Raw genomic sequence first — 17,036 nt, 5'->3', positions numbered from 1 at the left:
AGGATAGACGTGCGGAAATTTGCCTTTAGCCAGCGGGTGGTTGGTTGGTGGAACAGACTTCCATCCCTTGTGGTGGAGGTTGATAGCCTAAATAAGTTTAAGGCTCAGCTGGACAGGTATTTTGAACGAACAGAGGGGTGAAGTGGAAGTGGTTTTTTTTTTTTTTTTTTTTGGCTGATGCTGCATAAGCTTGCTTTCTTGCATCAAATGCCTCTACTAATGCTAATGCTAAGACCCAACATAACAGCCTAAGTGCAATAGGTCTCCTAGTGAATACCTACAAGGAACTCCAGAAATCGGAATTCTGAATACCTGTAGGATTGTCAGAGAGTTCCTCGACCGACAATAACATCAGACAAAACAACAACCACCTTGTGTACTTGATAGCTTTACCCGTCACTAGGTTGAACCCCTAAACAGGGAGAAATAATATAATAATAATAATGACAAAATTCTTCCGCCAATTCCAATAGGGCAAGTAGTTCATATCAAAGAATTATACGATAATTAATTAATGACAAACTTCCTAGGAGCAACAATAGCAAAATGGAGTACCACCTTTAAGGTTGAAAACATCAGAACCTGACCAATCCCCATCAGAAGAGGAATCTTTCAGGCACATGCTCTGAGCCCACTGTTGTTCTGTCTATCCGGCTATCCCCCATGCTTAAAGGCAGCAAATATGGATATATCCTCAAAGAAAGAACCTGTACACCCTCCCCACCTGATGTACAGGGATGAAAAGGTTGGAAAGGTTGAGCAGATGGGCTTAGAGGTGGCAAATGAAGTTTAACATTGACAAATGTCAAGTACTACATATGGGAAACAATAACCCCAGATCAACTCAACTCTGTGGTACTCTGACAGTGGTAGAGAATGAAAAGGACCTGGGGGTAATTGTGCAGGCAGATATGAAGTTCTCTGAGCAGTGCAGACGAGCTGCAAGAGTAGCTCATGGTGTCTTGTCAATGATATACAGGAATTTTTCTAGCAGGGACAGGGACAGGGATGTGATTATTGCCTTGTATAAGGCTTTGGTCAGGCCACACCTTGAGTACTGTATACAGGTCTGGAGGCCTCATTTCAAGAAGGATGTAGAGCTGCTGGAACGAGTACAGAGAAGGGCAACAAGATTAGTGAATGGAACAAAGGGTTTCTCTTACGAAGAAAGGCTTAAGTTTTGCAAATTACAGAGCCTGGAGACTAGGCATCGCCGAGGTGATCTGATAGAGGTGTATAAGGCTTTGAATGGCTTGAGCATGCTCAATGCCGATGGGATTCTTCCTCTTGCTCAGAATAATCACCTGAGAGGGCATAAATTCAAATTGAGGAAGGTCAAGGAAACAAAGAAGTGTCTGACCGAAAAAAATCATCAGAGACTGAGAAATCTTCTGAAAGCAAAATTAACCAGAGGGAACACATTTAAATCCATAAACACCTGTGCAGCTCCAGTACTAACATACTCCTTTGGTTTCAGAGATTGGACTAACACCGAGCTAGAGGATATCATGAGAAAGTCAAGGACAATGATGATCAAGAGCCCCCAACACCACCCGAAGTCAGCAGTGGAGAGACTAATAATAATTCGGAAAGAGGAAGGGGCCTTATAGACCTGATACAGCAACAGTAACCAGCGATAGTGAACTGAAGGATTACTTCGAGAACAACACATCACCACTCAACCAGGCCATAAGAAAGATATATAAGTGGTATACCTCTCTCAACCTAAGCGAGCAGACCCCCCTCCCTCCCAGACGGCTCAAAAATCGAAGCTAGAAAGATTGGCAAAGAAGTGACTCTATGGGAGACACTACAGTGATCTCCATCAAGATCACATCGATAACATTGTTTCCAATGTATTTCTCACATTGACGCTTTTCCCCGGGACTGAGGGATTCATGTTGGCCATTCAAGAACAAGTAATCAACACCAGAAACTATAGAAAATATATCGCAAAGTAGCCCGGAATTTCAGATGTCATATGTCGACGATGCCACCTGGCCTCAGAAATGATCCAACATGTCAGAGTGGGATGCATGTTGATCATTCTGATTCAGAACGCTCGTAGAGACGATTACATAGCCAGGATAACACATCAGAAGCTAGCAATTAAATACTCTTGGTTTTCTATATGAAGTACTTTACATTTGTGAATGTTAAACTTCAGTTGCCGCGTCTCAGCCCACCTGCTCAACTTTTCTAGATTATGTTGCAACAGTGTACTGTCATTAGTGTCATTACCAATCCTGCCAACCTTCGTATCGACTGCAAACTTGGACATTAAGCTTGATATACCATCATCAATATAATTAATAAATACAGAAAACAACAATGGCCCACACTAAACCTGAAGGACTCCACTAATAAAATTAGTCCACGAATTGCAGTATCCATTGATTACCAGTCTCTGTCTTCTGCCACTCAACCATTCCTTTATCCATAGCTTCAATTTCCCTCAAAGGCCACACTGCTCCAATTCGTGCAGCAGTCTTCTATGTGCAACGTTATCAAAAGCCTTTCTAAGATCCAAATATATGATATCCTTATTATTCTTTGCATCCAGTTCCTTTGTGACCACATCATATTATCCAATAAAATTAGTCAGATGTCCGAACTATAACTGAAATCTTGTCTAATTTAAATTCTCTGTAACAGGAGTTAAACTATCAGGTCTGTAATTACCTGTGTCTCCCTTTGATCCATCTTTGTGGATTGGGGTCACATTTGCTCATCACCAGCCCATGGGTACCTCCCCTGAGTCTAGGGAAGCTCTCATAATTATGGCTAAGGGTTTGCTTACTTCCTTTACCACCTCATTTAACATAACTGGATAGATTACAATCACCCCAGGTGCCTTTCTTATGTTTCTCTTCAACAATTTCTCCTCCACTTTACTCTCAGTCATCACAAGATTATATAGATTACTGCCAGAATTTAATACACCTCTGTCATTCCCCTCACTGAATAACTACTCATGTGTGAATGTAGACGTAAAATATTCATTTAGTTTGTAAGCTATCTGAGAAGGATCGTCAACAGTTGAACTATCGTTATCAAGTGGATCAATTTGATTCATCCCCTTCCTTCTAGAGTTTACATAAGTAAAGAACTCTTTGCTGTTTTTATTTCCTTCCTTTGCCAAGGATTTCTCATAATCTGCCTGCCTGATCTCATTTGTGACTTGGTTACAGACCAGCTTATATTTATCATATGCTTCCATGTCACCTGGTAATTTATATGCATCTCATGCATTTTTCTTCTCTGCCACATGTCTATTTAGTTCATCCGACTTCCATTTAGTCTTAAACTACAGTGGTCTCAGACAGTATTTAAATTCTATACAGTTGGACAAACTGATGATGTTACCAACAGCAAATACAAAATGGGACGCATTCAAAGAATTAAACTTGGAAACTGCTAGGCTTTTCATATCAATCAAGAAATATTGTCCAGGGTTTATTATTATTATTATTATTATTAATATCCATATGATGCAAGGAAGCCTGAGGCTTATGCTGCACCAGGAAAAAAAAAAAAAAAAAAAAAAGTTCCCGAGTAACCCTGAGAGAGAGAGAGAGAGAGACAGAGAGAGAGAGAGAGTAAAAAGTAGAAGGGAATCACCAAGAAAGAGAAGAATGATGATATCCAGCTCAGGACCCTGGGTGTGCCAAGCCCATACTCACAGGACCCTGGGTGTGCCAAGCCCATACTCACATGTGGTGAGTATGGGCTTGGCACACCCAGGGTCCTGAGCTGGATATCATCATTCTTCTCTTTCTTGGTGATTCCCTTCTACTTTTTACTCTCTCTCTCTCTCTGTCTCTCTCTCTCTCTCTCTCAGGGTTACTCGGGAACTTTTTTTTTTTTTTTTTTTTTTTCCTGGTGCAGCATAAGCCTCAGGCTTCCTTGCATCATATGGATATTAATAATAATAATAATAATAATAAACCCTGGACAATATTTCTTGATTGATATGAAAAGCCTAGCAGTTTCCAAGTTTAATTCTTTGAATGCGTCCCATTTTGTATTTGCTGTTGGTAACATCATCAGTTTGTCCAACTGTATAGAATTTAAATACTGTCTGAGACCACTGTAGTTCCCTTTCCGAAAGCAAAATGCCTTCCCGTTACCCCTGATGGTAGTTATCTCTTTGAGTAAATCCCACTTCAGCACACAAGTGTGCTGAAGTGGGTTTTACTGTAGGTGGAAGTGATCACTTCCACCTCGTGGTTCCTTTATCTCCAGGTTCTTCCTGCTTGAAGAATCACTACTGATAATCAGATCAGGAGTATTACTCCTTCTAGTTGTCCCCCGAGTATGCTGCTGTCGAAAACAATCATCCCAAAAATCCACGAAAGCCTTGCTAGTGTGTGAGTGACCACCCACAAATTCCAGTCAATATCTGGGGAATTAAAATCATCCATTATATGACACTGTGATTTACTGGCCCGCACTATTTCTCTCTACAGTTGTTTATTATACTCATCAGAATCATTAGGCCTATAACACACACCTATTCTCAATTTTGCTTTCCCAGTGTTTATGTCACACCAACCTAGCTTGACCAGCTATGTCGACTGGCTGTAGTTCGTTGGATTTTATGTATTTCTTAACCAATAGCCTAACCTCAAGTTTATGCTGTCTGTACACACATTTTCCTCTCCAAATTCCGGTTCTTCATTTCTTATATCTGTGCGACATCACGTGTCTGTTATAGAGTTAATTGGTCTCTGGTGAGGCTAGCGTGGCCTTTTCTCCTGCAAAACAGAAAATCGACCACAGAACAAACGCAATTTACAGGCAATATACACGGAGCAATGTGGCCTTAGTTGGTGATGCTGCTGAAACCTAACTACAAGAACAACAGGCTGCAACATGTCATTAAAAACACGCTTTCTTTACTCCCATTTGGATTTTCATGTGGACAACCGCAATCAGTGATGAGCATGTGGAGAGATTTTGTCAGAATATATCGGCGATGGAGAAGCAGTACCAAGGCGAATGGAACTCCCCGTTGCTAGTTGATTATTGCTAGACTGTGACAAGAGAAGACCCAGGCGTGGGGTACAAAGAACAAGTGTAAAATGCGAATGAAGTGATTTTATGTATTTTGCTGATCAGTGCAATTCAATATATTTTTTTAATAACTGAAAATGTATAAATTCTTATTGTTTTAAACTGTTTTGTAAAGTTTTTTTTAATATATAATATAACATGTTTTTCAATATAAGATATATTAAAACAGTATGGTGTATGTTCTTTATTTATTCCGTTTTAAGGTTTACGTAGTGTGTTTTTTAGAGTATAAGACGTAGCAGGTATTTTCAAAACTTGAGCAAAATAAAATTTTTAATGTCGATTTTTCAACTCTGAACATGCAGAACCATATAGAAAAAATACTTTCATCAAAGAAAGAAAAAAATATTGAAAATTTGTTGATCAGCGTAATCACCTACCAATCGAAATCCACACCTTTTCCGTATTGTATGCACTACTCTGTGATGGTATGATAGTTCTGCTTGCTACTGACTGCATCGATGAGTGAAATAACATAATCAAATTCCTATTGGGTGGTGCATTTTTGGTGACTGTCATTGAAAACTGTAGGTGTGTTATGTGAAAAACAAACTCGTGGTATTATTTCTATATGGAGTAATCGAATCATTTGTTATGATAAACTAGAGAAATCGCACCAGTATTGTCTCATTGTTTGTCCATTGCAATTTCCACGACTTTATGAATAGAACTACCGAAGGCTTAGAGGGGTCACTGCTCTACAGCATTCTTTATATATATATTTTATCTATATCTGTGTATCGATATATATATATATATATATACACACACACACACACACATACTTCAGCGTAAAGGCAGGTATTATGTTATTACACGGTATTCGGTTGTTATTTGTTTTTGTTAACGAATATATACTGATCAGATCTTTAGGCAACTAAAGCAGGTTACTTCGTTATAACCCACTGCGTTACAATTATGTGTTCCGCATTTGTAAATGTAAAATCGGGACGTCTGTAAAAATTCTGAAAGGTAGTAACCATTTCCAGTATAACTGTTGCTTCTCTAGTCCGAATTTTATTGCAATAGAGGAAATGTATTCAGTAGATGTATCAGTTTCTTGTACTCCACTGTTTCTTTCAGTTTTGAAAATAAGGCACTTCGTTTTTTGAAAAATGCGAAAATACGGCCACCTTTTTCCAATATTATTTTGTTCCATTTTAAAATCCACACAAAAAATGTTATGTCAAACGGAAAAATAAGCAATGTTAGATAAATAAACTGCACATAGATAAATTAGTCATTAATGGCATATCTTGTCTGACCAATCTGATTAGTTACCTTGATAGGAGCAAAGGAAATGAATGCAAAAAATAATTTTGACATCATATACCTAGATTTCAGGAAAGCTTTCAATGCTGTACAAATTGAAGCAGTGTGTTGTAAGGGGCAAGGTGCTGCTGTGGATAAAGGGTTAGTTTAGTGGCAGAAAACAGTAGTTTTAGTGATTATCACTGATCTTGGACAAATTTTATTAGTGGAGACTGTCTAGGTTCAGTGCTGGGCACCTTATTGTTTCCAATGAAGCCATATAAAGTGTAATGTCTAAGTTTGTTATTGATACAATGGTCGACATGATGATTAATGACAGGAATCAGGTATGCTTATTTCAGCAAAACCGAGAAAAATTAGTCAAGACAGGCTAATAAATGGCAGTTGGGGTTTAATATTTGAAAGAGCAGCATCAAAAAATCACTTTTGGTCAACAAGAAACTAGTGAACCATTTAAAAAAGAATTCTGCACAGGAAATTAAGGTCTGAAATTTTGACCATTGAAAAAAAATATATATTAAAAATGTTTTTCTGTTTCTCCATTTTTTGATATGATATTTTGAGCCAAATAACCTTTACAAGCATTACTAGGAGGTCAATTTGAATATTTCACAGTATATTCAATCTGGATATATTAGAAGCCTTCCTGCTCTTACAATCAAGTGAATACCTTAAAGATTATAGAACAGATTATAAATTCAAATGCCCTCTGGTTCAATATTTCCCAACCTGTGGATCACTTGTAGTCCATATAACTTATGAAACTAGTTCATTGCACATGACAGTTAAAACTTTTTGCAGCAGACAAAAAATTCTTTTGAATTGGGAAGTACAGATATATCTACAACAAGCTAATATATACCACATTTTTAAATGCCAATACATATCTTTGTATTTATATATAGTTATTAATATATTTGCATGTTATTTTTATCTTTTTTGATTTTGTGACGTCTGTCTCAAATATAAAAGTGGCCCATGTATGAAAGAGATTAGGAAACTCTTTTAGAAGATCCAAAAAAATTTGGAAATTGAACCCCAATTTGAGCAAATAAGAATTTTCCCTGAAACCTTGGGTTAATTATCAAAAAAAATTATCAGCCAAAAAACAAAAAAGCTTGCTATTTCACCCATATTGTTCAAATGATATTTGATTATATTATTCTAATGATATGATTAGATTATATTCTAATGATATGATATGATTAGATTAGATAATCTTGCTACCTCTACTCTGCCAGATAGTGACTGAGGGAGTCCGAGCAGTGTGTATGCGGGGAGCATTGTCGAGGCCACGTTATGTCAAGGATCTGGGTATATTCTTACCACGTGTACGCCATATCCAAAAATTTCATTACTTCATACAGCATGACCCACCCACTTTTTCTTACTATTGAATACACCATGAATTGTCAAACTAATAGAGCAAGCTTATCTGCGAAAAGATCTAAACCTCCGAAGCACTTCCTAATTCATTTCACAAATATATGTGGTCTCAATTCTAATCTCAACGATGTCCATTTCCACTTGCAGTCTGCCAAACCCTATGTACTTTTTCTAACAGAATCTCAGTTATTGGTTGATTCAACTACTGCTCATCACAGATGCCCAAATTGTTCCCTGTATGATTCCTTTCGCCTCAAAGGTGCATATGTCCGTTCTGATATTCCCTGTCAGAGACTTGCCAATTTGGAATCTCCTCTCTTCGATCTTCTCTGGCTTAAAATCTCTCTACCACATTTTGTCAAGTATCACCTTTCAGGGCGAAAGGAATCGTACAGCGAACAATTTTCCTTCGTGATTTTAATGTTCACAACTCCAGCTGGCTTCCGTTTTCCAGTCACACCGACCTAGCAGGTCGAGGTGTTGAGGCTTTTGCAATTATTAATGACCTAGCACAGATTGTTCATTTACCTACAAGAAGACCGGAAATCCTAATCATACAGCCAATACGCTTGATCTTTTTCTCACAAACAACCCTTCTAAGTAAACGGTCAAAGTGAGAGGTCCTTTAGGCACTTCAGATCACAACTTGGTGATTGTCTCTTCTCCAATGGAACCTTTATCTCATGGCTATTCCCAACCTCATGTTGTTTGGCTTTACAAGAATGCAAAATGGGATGACTTGCGAGTCTTCTTTTCCTTTGTTGGATTACTGTTTCAAAACTTCTGATGTCAACGTTTGCTCAGATCGTGTCAGTGAAATTATTCTTACAGGAATGAAATCCTTTATCCCACACTCCACTTTAAAATCTCGTCCTTTATCTAAACCTTGGTTTTCCAATAAATGTGCTAAGGCTGTTCAAGAGAAGAATGTTGCATATCGTAATTGGCTTGTTTCTAATTCTTCAGTTTCATTTTCTGCCTACACCAAAGCTCGCAACAATTGTAAAGCAGTTATTAATCAGTCCAAACTAGAGTTTGAACAGGCTAAGAGTAGAAAACTTGCTTCTTGCACTAATGGTAGCCGAGCATTCTGGTCTCTTGCCAAAGCTATTGGCCGCAACTTTTGCCCATCTCTGCTCCCACTTCTGTCCAAACCAGATGGTTCTGTTGTCACTTCAGCCAAGGATAAAGCTGACCTGCTAGCATCCCATTTTTCTTTCAGCTCGTGTATTAACGATCTTGGTAAAACACCTCCCACCATTCCCAACATGCTCCATTCAATGCCTCCTGTGGTCTTCCATCAAAAGGATATCAGAAAGATTTTGATGAATCTCGATGCTAAGAAAGCTCCAGGTCCTGATGGTATTTCTCCACTTGTTCTCAAAACTTGTGCTCCTGAACTTACTCCTATTCTTTGCCGCCTTTTTTCACTTTATTATTCCAAAGGTGTTTTTCCTTCTGCTTGGAAATTTGCTCATATCCAGCCAGTTCCTAAAAAGGGTGACAAATCCCTCGCATCCAATTATCGTCCCATTGCAGTTACTTCTACTCTTTCTAAAGTAATGGAGAAATCAATTAACCGCCAACTCTTAAACTATCTAGAAACCTTCCGTCTGATCAACGATCGCCAGTATGGATTCCATCAGAGTCGATCCATTGTTGATATTCTGGCTTATATTACCCATTTATGGACAAATTCAATGGAAAGGTTTGGTGAAACACAGGTAGTTGCTCTTGACATCTCAAAGGCTTTTGATCGTGTTTGGCATAAAGGTCTTCTAAACAAGCTTCCATCTTATGGTTTACCAACTGTTTTTAGTAATTGGTTATCCAGTTTTCTCTCTGATCGCTCACTGAGGGTGATGGTAGATGGCTCTCTGTCTTCTAACTTCTCCACTAATGCTGGTGTCCCCCAAGGTTCTCTTTTCCTCTTGTATATTAATTTACAATATGATTTCCATTGACTGGAAATCCTATCCATAGTTTTGCCGATGATAGCACATTGCAATCCACTTCCAATTTTGAGAAACCTTGTCCTGCTCAATCAGCTTCAACTTCTCGAAAATCTGCTACCAATTTCTTAAATGCCGATCTTCAGGTAATTCTCCAGTGGGGCAAAGACAACTTAGTTGATTTCAACCCTTCTAAAACTTAGTCTTGTCTTATATCTCGCAAAAAGGATTCTTTTGCTCCTATGCTTATCTTTAGTGACACTCCAATTTCTAGGCAAAATGATATATCTCTTTTGGGGATTACCCTTACTTCTGATCTCTCTTGGCACAAGCACATTACAAATATTGCTTCCTCTGCATCTAAAAAACTTGGTTTTCTCTTTCTCTTTCGCTCTCAGCGTTGCTTTTCTTCCAAACAGCTGCTCACTCAGTATAAATTGCAAATCCGCCCTGCCATGGAATATTGTTCCCACATCTGGGGTGGTGCCTCTAACACCTCTCTCAGGCTTCTTGATTCCATTCAGAAGAGGGCAGTTAGGTTAATTAATGATTCATCTCTAACAGAGTCTCTCACTCGCTTTCTCATAGGCGTACTGTTTCTGCTGCATGCCTCTTCTACAGATACTTCCATGGGCACTGTTCTTCTGAATTGGCTTCTATAATTCCCGCTCTCTCTCTCTCTTTTAAAACAGTCCGAACACGTGCCACCACCAGCCAACATCCATTTACTGTCCAACTTCAAACCCACACCACCAACTTTTCATCTTCCTCATTTATTCATTCAACTGCCGTTTTCTGGAACAACCTTCCTTCATACATATTTCCTGAAAATTACAATCTACAGAAGTTCAAGTCCAATGTCAACAAATATCTTCTTTCGTCTTCTCAACCTCCAACCCAAGCACCGTACTAAGTACTATAGGTTCTAATACCTCTCGTGTTTGGGGTTCACATAAAAAAAAAAAAAAATTTGATTACTGAACTCTCTTGATTATCAATCATTTAATATATTGAAATCTCGCAATTATGTCCATCACTAAATGGGATGGACATAATTGAGAGATTATGCACACTATAAAAGGTTGTGTAGAACGAAAAAGGGGCAACTGTGCAGTTTGACATGGTTTCTCAGTAGGGCGGACAGGCTGCTGGGGACAGCCTACGAGGTTCTGTTAATAATAAATACACAGGAATCTTACCAGCATTATCTCGGGGTGACAACCATTTGAGTTAGTTCTGTAAATACTAAACGTAGTGGAGAACAAAAAAGGATCTGGGGTAATTGTACAGTCTGACATGAGTTCTCTCTCCCTCTCTCAGCAGTGCAGACAGGCGCTGGGACAGCCCATGGGATTCTCTTAATAATATACAGGAATCTTATCAGCAGGTACAAGGAGTGATTTTCCCATTGTATAAGGCATAGTTAGACTGCACCTTAGTATTGCATATACATATCTAGAATTCTTGTTTAGATGTTAATCTGATGAAATAGGTGCAGACAAGAACAACAAGTCAGGGACACAAAAGGATGTTTTGTAGATTTCTTACCAGAAAGGACTCTAATTCTGTCAATTGTAGTATCTGGAAACTAGGTAAGAAACCTACAAAAGGCTTTAAAGTGGACTGCGTAAGCTTTATGCTGATGGCATTCTTAGTCTTTTTTGGATCACACACCCACATAAACAAATTTATATGGGAAAAGGATAGTTGCAGGACAGATGTGCTTAATGATTTTGTAATAATTGAGAGCAAAGTGGAGGAGAAATTGTTGAAGTTAAATATAAGAAAGCATCTGGGGTGGCAAAGGTATACCCAATTCACAAAGGGTGATCGAAGGGAGACACAAGTAATTACAGACCAGTTAGTTTGACTTCTGTTCCAGGTAAAATAATGGAGTCACTGGTTACAAATGCATTGCAGTATCATCTAGACAAGACTGCAGCAATAATTCAGACACAGCATGGGTTTGTTAAGGGTAAGTCTTGTCTGACAAATTTGATTGGATACTATGATGTGGTTACAAAGGAACTGGATGCAAAAAATAATTTTGATATCATATACTTGGATTTCAGGAAAGCTTTTGAAAACTGTTGCACATGGAAGACTACTGTACAAATTGGAGCAGAATGGTATTAAGGGAAAGTTTCTACAATGGATAAAAGGGTGGTTGAGTAGGAGAAGTCAGAGGGTGGTAATCAGTGGACTCTGCTCTTCGTGGACTAATGTTATTAGTGGAGTCCCACAGGTTTCGGCGTTGGCCCCACTGTTGTTTTGTATATTTATCAGTGATATTGATGAAGGTATATCAGGCTTAGTGTCAAAGTTTGCAGATGATACAAAGGTTGGCAGAATTGTTAATGACAGTAATGGCAGTGTGCTACTTCAACAGGATCTAGAAAATTTTGTCAGTGGGCTGAGAAGTGGCAACTGAAGTTTATAACATTGACAAATTCCAAGTACTGCATATGGGTAGAAGTTGTTGTTGTTTTGGTTTTTAGGAGCATTAGCAACTAAGGTCATATTGCTCCGGGATATGCGATGGTCATTCACTGACCTTTCTGCATTCGGTGGTGACGGGCTCGAACCCAGGTCTAATCAAGAAGCGTGTGCTACACACTGCTGCTCCTTCCCACCTGGCTACGGAGGCGCCTATGTGTAGAAGTAACCGCAGAGGAATGTACCAACCATGTGGTACTACACTTAGGGTGGTAGAAAATGAAAAAGACCTGGGACTAATTGTGCAGTCAGATATGAAGTTTTCTGAGCAATGCAGACAGGTTGCAAGAGCAGGTCATTGGATTTTAATTAGTATTAGTATTAGTAATGGCCGCATGGTGCAAGAAAGACTATGGCTTATGCTGCACCAGCCAAAAAAAAAAAAAAACAAAAAAAACCCCTGAATAAAACAATGATAAAAAAATAAAAATAAATAATAATAATAAAAGAAAAGGAAATTAAACCTATCAGCCTATGCACTTCCCTCACCCGAAGGTACTATCCAGATGACCTTTGAATTTCCCCAAACTGTCAGCCTCTACCACCCATGTAGGCAACTTATTCCAGTAATTTATAACTCGCTGGCTAAAATAAAACTTCCTGCAGTCCAATCTAAACATTCCCCCCCCCCCCCCCCGTAACTTGAATTTATGTCCCCTAGTTCTAGCATCATTTATAATCTTGAAAATTTCGTCCTCATTCATTCATTTTACTGATGCCTCTCAGAGCCTTAAACACCTCAATGAAATCTCCTCTAAGGTGTCTAGTTTCCAAACTCTGCAACCCACATATTCGAAGTCTTTCTTCATAAGGATGCCCTTTTGCCGATCTCACCAGGCGAGTTACCCGTCTTTGCAGCCTTTCAAGAAGCTCGATGTCTTTCTTTAGGTGCGGTCTCCATACTTGAACACAGTATTTCAAGTATGGTCTAATAAAAGCCTTATATAATGGGATTATCACGTCCCTATTTCTACTTGCAAAAATTCGATAGATCATCGAATTTTTGCAAGTAGAAATATCCCCATTTGCTAATAGGGAAAAGGAGGTGATTATCCCTTTGTATAAGGCAATGGTCAGGCCACGCCTTGAGGACTGCGTGTAAGGCTGGAGGCTTCATTTTAATAAGGATGTAGATTTGCTTGAGAGTGTATAGAGAAGGGCACCTGTGAGGTGATCTGATTGAGGTGTATAAGGCCTTGAATGGGTTGAGCATGCTGAATTCTGATGGGTTTTTCCACTTGCTCAGATTACGAACTTAAAGGGACATAAATTCAAATTGAGGAGAGACTTGTAGAATATATGTGCGGAAATTTGCCTTTAGCCAGCGTTTAGTTAATTGCTGGAACAAACTTCTTTCATTGTGGAAGTTGATAGCTTAAACAAATTCAAGGAGGAACTGGACAAACGTTTAGAGGGAATGGTTGTGTGAATTTTTTTTCGGCTGATGCTACATAAGCTCATACGCTTGCTTTCTTGCATCACATGCCTCTATTAAAAAAAAAAAAAAAAAAGTAAAGTGCAGCCATTATCAATGCACTGCAGGATGGAAGCCTCCTCAACAATTCATGCTGAGGAAAATGGACCATAATCTGCCACGCTGGTCCAGTGCGGGTTGGCAGATCTACCGTATTCAGCAGTCAGGGGCTTGAACCCCGGTCTACTCAAAGAGCGTGTGCTACTGCACTCACGCTCCTGGCCACTCGGCTACGGAGGCCGGTGTGGGTCAGCCAGATAGTAACTGATTGTTGGAATAGACTTCCATGTGGTATTATGGAAGTGGATAGTTTGAATGAATTTAAAGGATAGACCAATTTCAAGAGGAGTTGGAAAAGTAATGTAGATATTTTTTATTATAATTTTTTTTTCTTGGTTGTTGCTCTATAAGCTTGCTGCCCTGCATCTTTTGTTACTATTAATACAAATATTGTTGTAGAGACATTTATGTTTGGACTGTTCCTTTCATGTTCAGTAAACTGACGGGGTTTTCATTTTCCTAAACCTTCAGTTCTGTTGATTTTACTCTTTTTAATAGACAAAACATCTAAATATTTATTAAGATGGTTATTACTAAAAACCATCTTATTCCTAGTTGTGTCATTGTTAGCAGTTTTTGAGGAACTGCGAACAAAAGTACACGGTTTCCAGTTGTGTGTGGGTTTTAGTTGTTGATTAATACGGATGAAGACGTTTTCACTGATTTACAAATATAGTAAACGTTGTAAAATCTGGCACTTTACATTCCAGAATTCATTAAAATTCAGCACATTTTTACAGAAAATGATTGACATTTGAATTTACACGGAAATATTAGGAAAGCAGTCTGGCTCTCATAACGATCACATTAGATTTTTAAGAATCTATGCAAAAAAAAAAAAAGTGACATTCTGTTCTTTATAGAATGCTTTCAGTACCACTTTCTCCTTTAAATCTTGCTGCAGAAACATTTTAAACTGCATAGATGCAGTGGTTCTGATTCTCATAATAGAAGAAACTTGATTTTGCAACATGTTGCCTTGGTATTATTTTACTGTTATTTGTTATTATTATTAGCCGTATGGTTGAAAGGAAGCCTGAGGCTTTTCCTGCACCAGCCAAAAAAAATTTCTGAATTACCCAGAGAGAGAGAGAGAGAGAGAAGGGAATCACAAAGAAAGAGAAGAATGATGATATCCAACTCAGGACACTGGGTGTGCCAAGCAGGTCTTTCTAAAAGGTTAATCAGCTATTTGTTTAAAAGATAATAGTGCTATGACAGTTTGTTTCTGAATCAAATCAACTGGCCCTCACCAAATAATAGCTGGTCCATAGTGGCAATGTGCAGACAGCAGTTGTGAAGTTGTTTTGGTGTGAGCTGCCATGCAGTTTATGGAATTTTCAAAGTTGTAGCATTGCTAAAACTATCTGTTTTGTTTGAGTTTGTCACTAAAGACCACCTGCTATTTGATCCCTAAATCATGCTGGAAGCAAAAGCAGATTGAAGGAAATGTTAGTCCTGTAAACATGTTACAATTTCCCTGCATACAGCTTTAGCAACATTACAACTTGGAATTTTTCTTTTAGCTATTTCTTATTCAGTAAACTTTAACTTAGCTTGATCATCTTGCAAATTACAGCTATGTGACTGGTCATGCAGCACTTGTTGAGGTGGTGAATTTGATGTCACTTAAGGACAACTGAGAGCAAAAAGAGATTGGAAATGCTCAGTGTGGATACAGCTGGAAAAGTGTATGCTTCATTAAATTTATTTTTAATCTCTTCCATGAACTTCAGTTTATTGTTTTGTATAAGTAATAGGTTTAATTTTGCCATTAAACCATTTTTTTTTTTTTTTTTGCCATTAAACTAATTGTATAGTCATTAGTGCATGACTATAGCAGAGAATAAAACAACATGCAGCCCAAAATCCCTTGCTTGGTTTCCCACTCTGTACTAATGCTAGCCCTGCTAGCATTAGTACAGATTAGGTTTCCTACCTTGTGCCAATGTACCAGGCCTAGTGAGTGACCCTCAACTTCCTGTTGTATCCCCCCCCCCCTCTCTCTCTCTTTCTCTCTCTCTCTCTCTGCTACAGTTATAATGTTGGAAAAATGAAAATTATAGATCATTATTATTATGTATAAGAAATTTATTGAATTTCTCTACATTATTAAATGCAAAATGTTATATAAACTCATGAAGATTGTTGACACTGTTTATTATGTTCTGTGATATTTGGTTAATTTTCTGCACAAACAAAATAAATGTCACAGCCCAAAAACGATGTATGGTAGTGCTCTAATAGATTAACAGTAACTGTAGGCAGAGGTGAAAGTGTTTCTTGCACTGCTTCTATTGGAATGAGCAGCAGCCTTGAAAGTAAGGTGCCGTGGATTGCATTAACTGCTGGAAGTCATGAAACAAGTAAATACAGTATGACTGATTTTAAGGTTATGATGAACACCATGGTGTGATCCAAACTTCCTTACATTTAGAGGGTACAGCTCCAAAACGGTGTTCGCAGGCCAGATGCTAGTTAGTACACCGGGCTGAACCTATTGGTAACTCTGTAGGAGGCTTCCGGATCAGCTAATGTATAATCTTGCCACTTCTACTCTGCTAGATAGTGTTATTGTGTCATTATCAGTTTCTGTGGTCTTCCTGAGCTCTTGATTGACCATATTTATGAGGACTAACAGGAACTGTGTACCACTCTTTTTAGTACCCTCAGGTCTCTGATTCTTAATTTCTGTGGTCTTTCCAAATGTTTCCTGTCTATAGTAGCATCATCCTGCTTAATGCAGTACCACCTAGACAGAAAAGTAATCATACTGCAGTCTCAGCTTGGATTTGTTAAGGGGTGATCATATTTGACCAATCTGATTAGGTACTATAATGCAGTAACAAAGGAATCAGATAATATATAATATGATGTCAAAAAATAATTTTGATATGATATATTAAATTTTATATATTATCCTATATTTTATTAAATAATTATATATTATATAAATTATGTTTATATTAGGAAGATATACATAATAAGAGCCTTGTCAATCAATAGAGATAGAGCAAGGCTCATGGGATAGAATTTTTCTCGGTGTGGTCTATGCTTGTTAACAGGAGAGCCTCTTCTTCAGGCATGTGATATACTTAAATAGAAAGGGTGCAGGAATATTTGCTGATGCTGTTGAGGCACTGTTAGGTGTCCGGAAAACTGCTAGCTTTGTGGGATTCACAGACTAATAGATTAACAGTAGCTGTAGGCAGAGGTGAAAGTGTTTCTTGCGCTGCTTCTATTGGAATGAGCAGCAGCTTGGAAGCAGGGTGCCAGGGATTTCATTAACTGCTGGACGTCATGAAACAAGTAAATACAGT

General features: G+C 38.3%; 1 protein-coding gene across 3 annotated transcripts in view; it reads left to right on the top strand.

The window, feature by feature from the left end:
• Positions 1-5,521: 5,521 nt before the first annotated feature.
• twin (CCR4-NOT transcription complex subunit 6-like twin) overlaps positions 5,522-17,036 on the top strand; it is a 447,613-nt gene continuing 436,098 nt past the window's right edge. For all 3 annotated transcript variants that reach the window (XM_090370609.1, XM_090370608.1, XM_090370610.1), the window contains exon 1: positions 5,522-5,607. The gene's annotated coding sequence lies outside the window, so the exon portion shown is untranslated. The remainder of the gene's footprint in view (positions 5,608-17,036) is intronic.

Source organism: Mastigoproctus giganteus, chromosome 3, assembly GCF_048544385.1.
Source record: "Mastigoproctus giganteus isolate SK-2022 chromosome 3, ASM4854438v1, whole genome shotgun sequence".
NCBI classification, from domain to species: Eukaryota; Metazoa; Arthropoda; class Arachnida; order Uropygi; family Thelyphonidae; genus Mastigoproctus; species Mastigoproctus giganteus.
The sequence above is the reverse complement of the archived record's forward strand: the minus strand, read 5'-3'. Positions and strand labels throughout refer to the sequence as shown.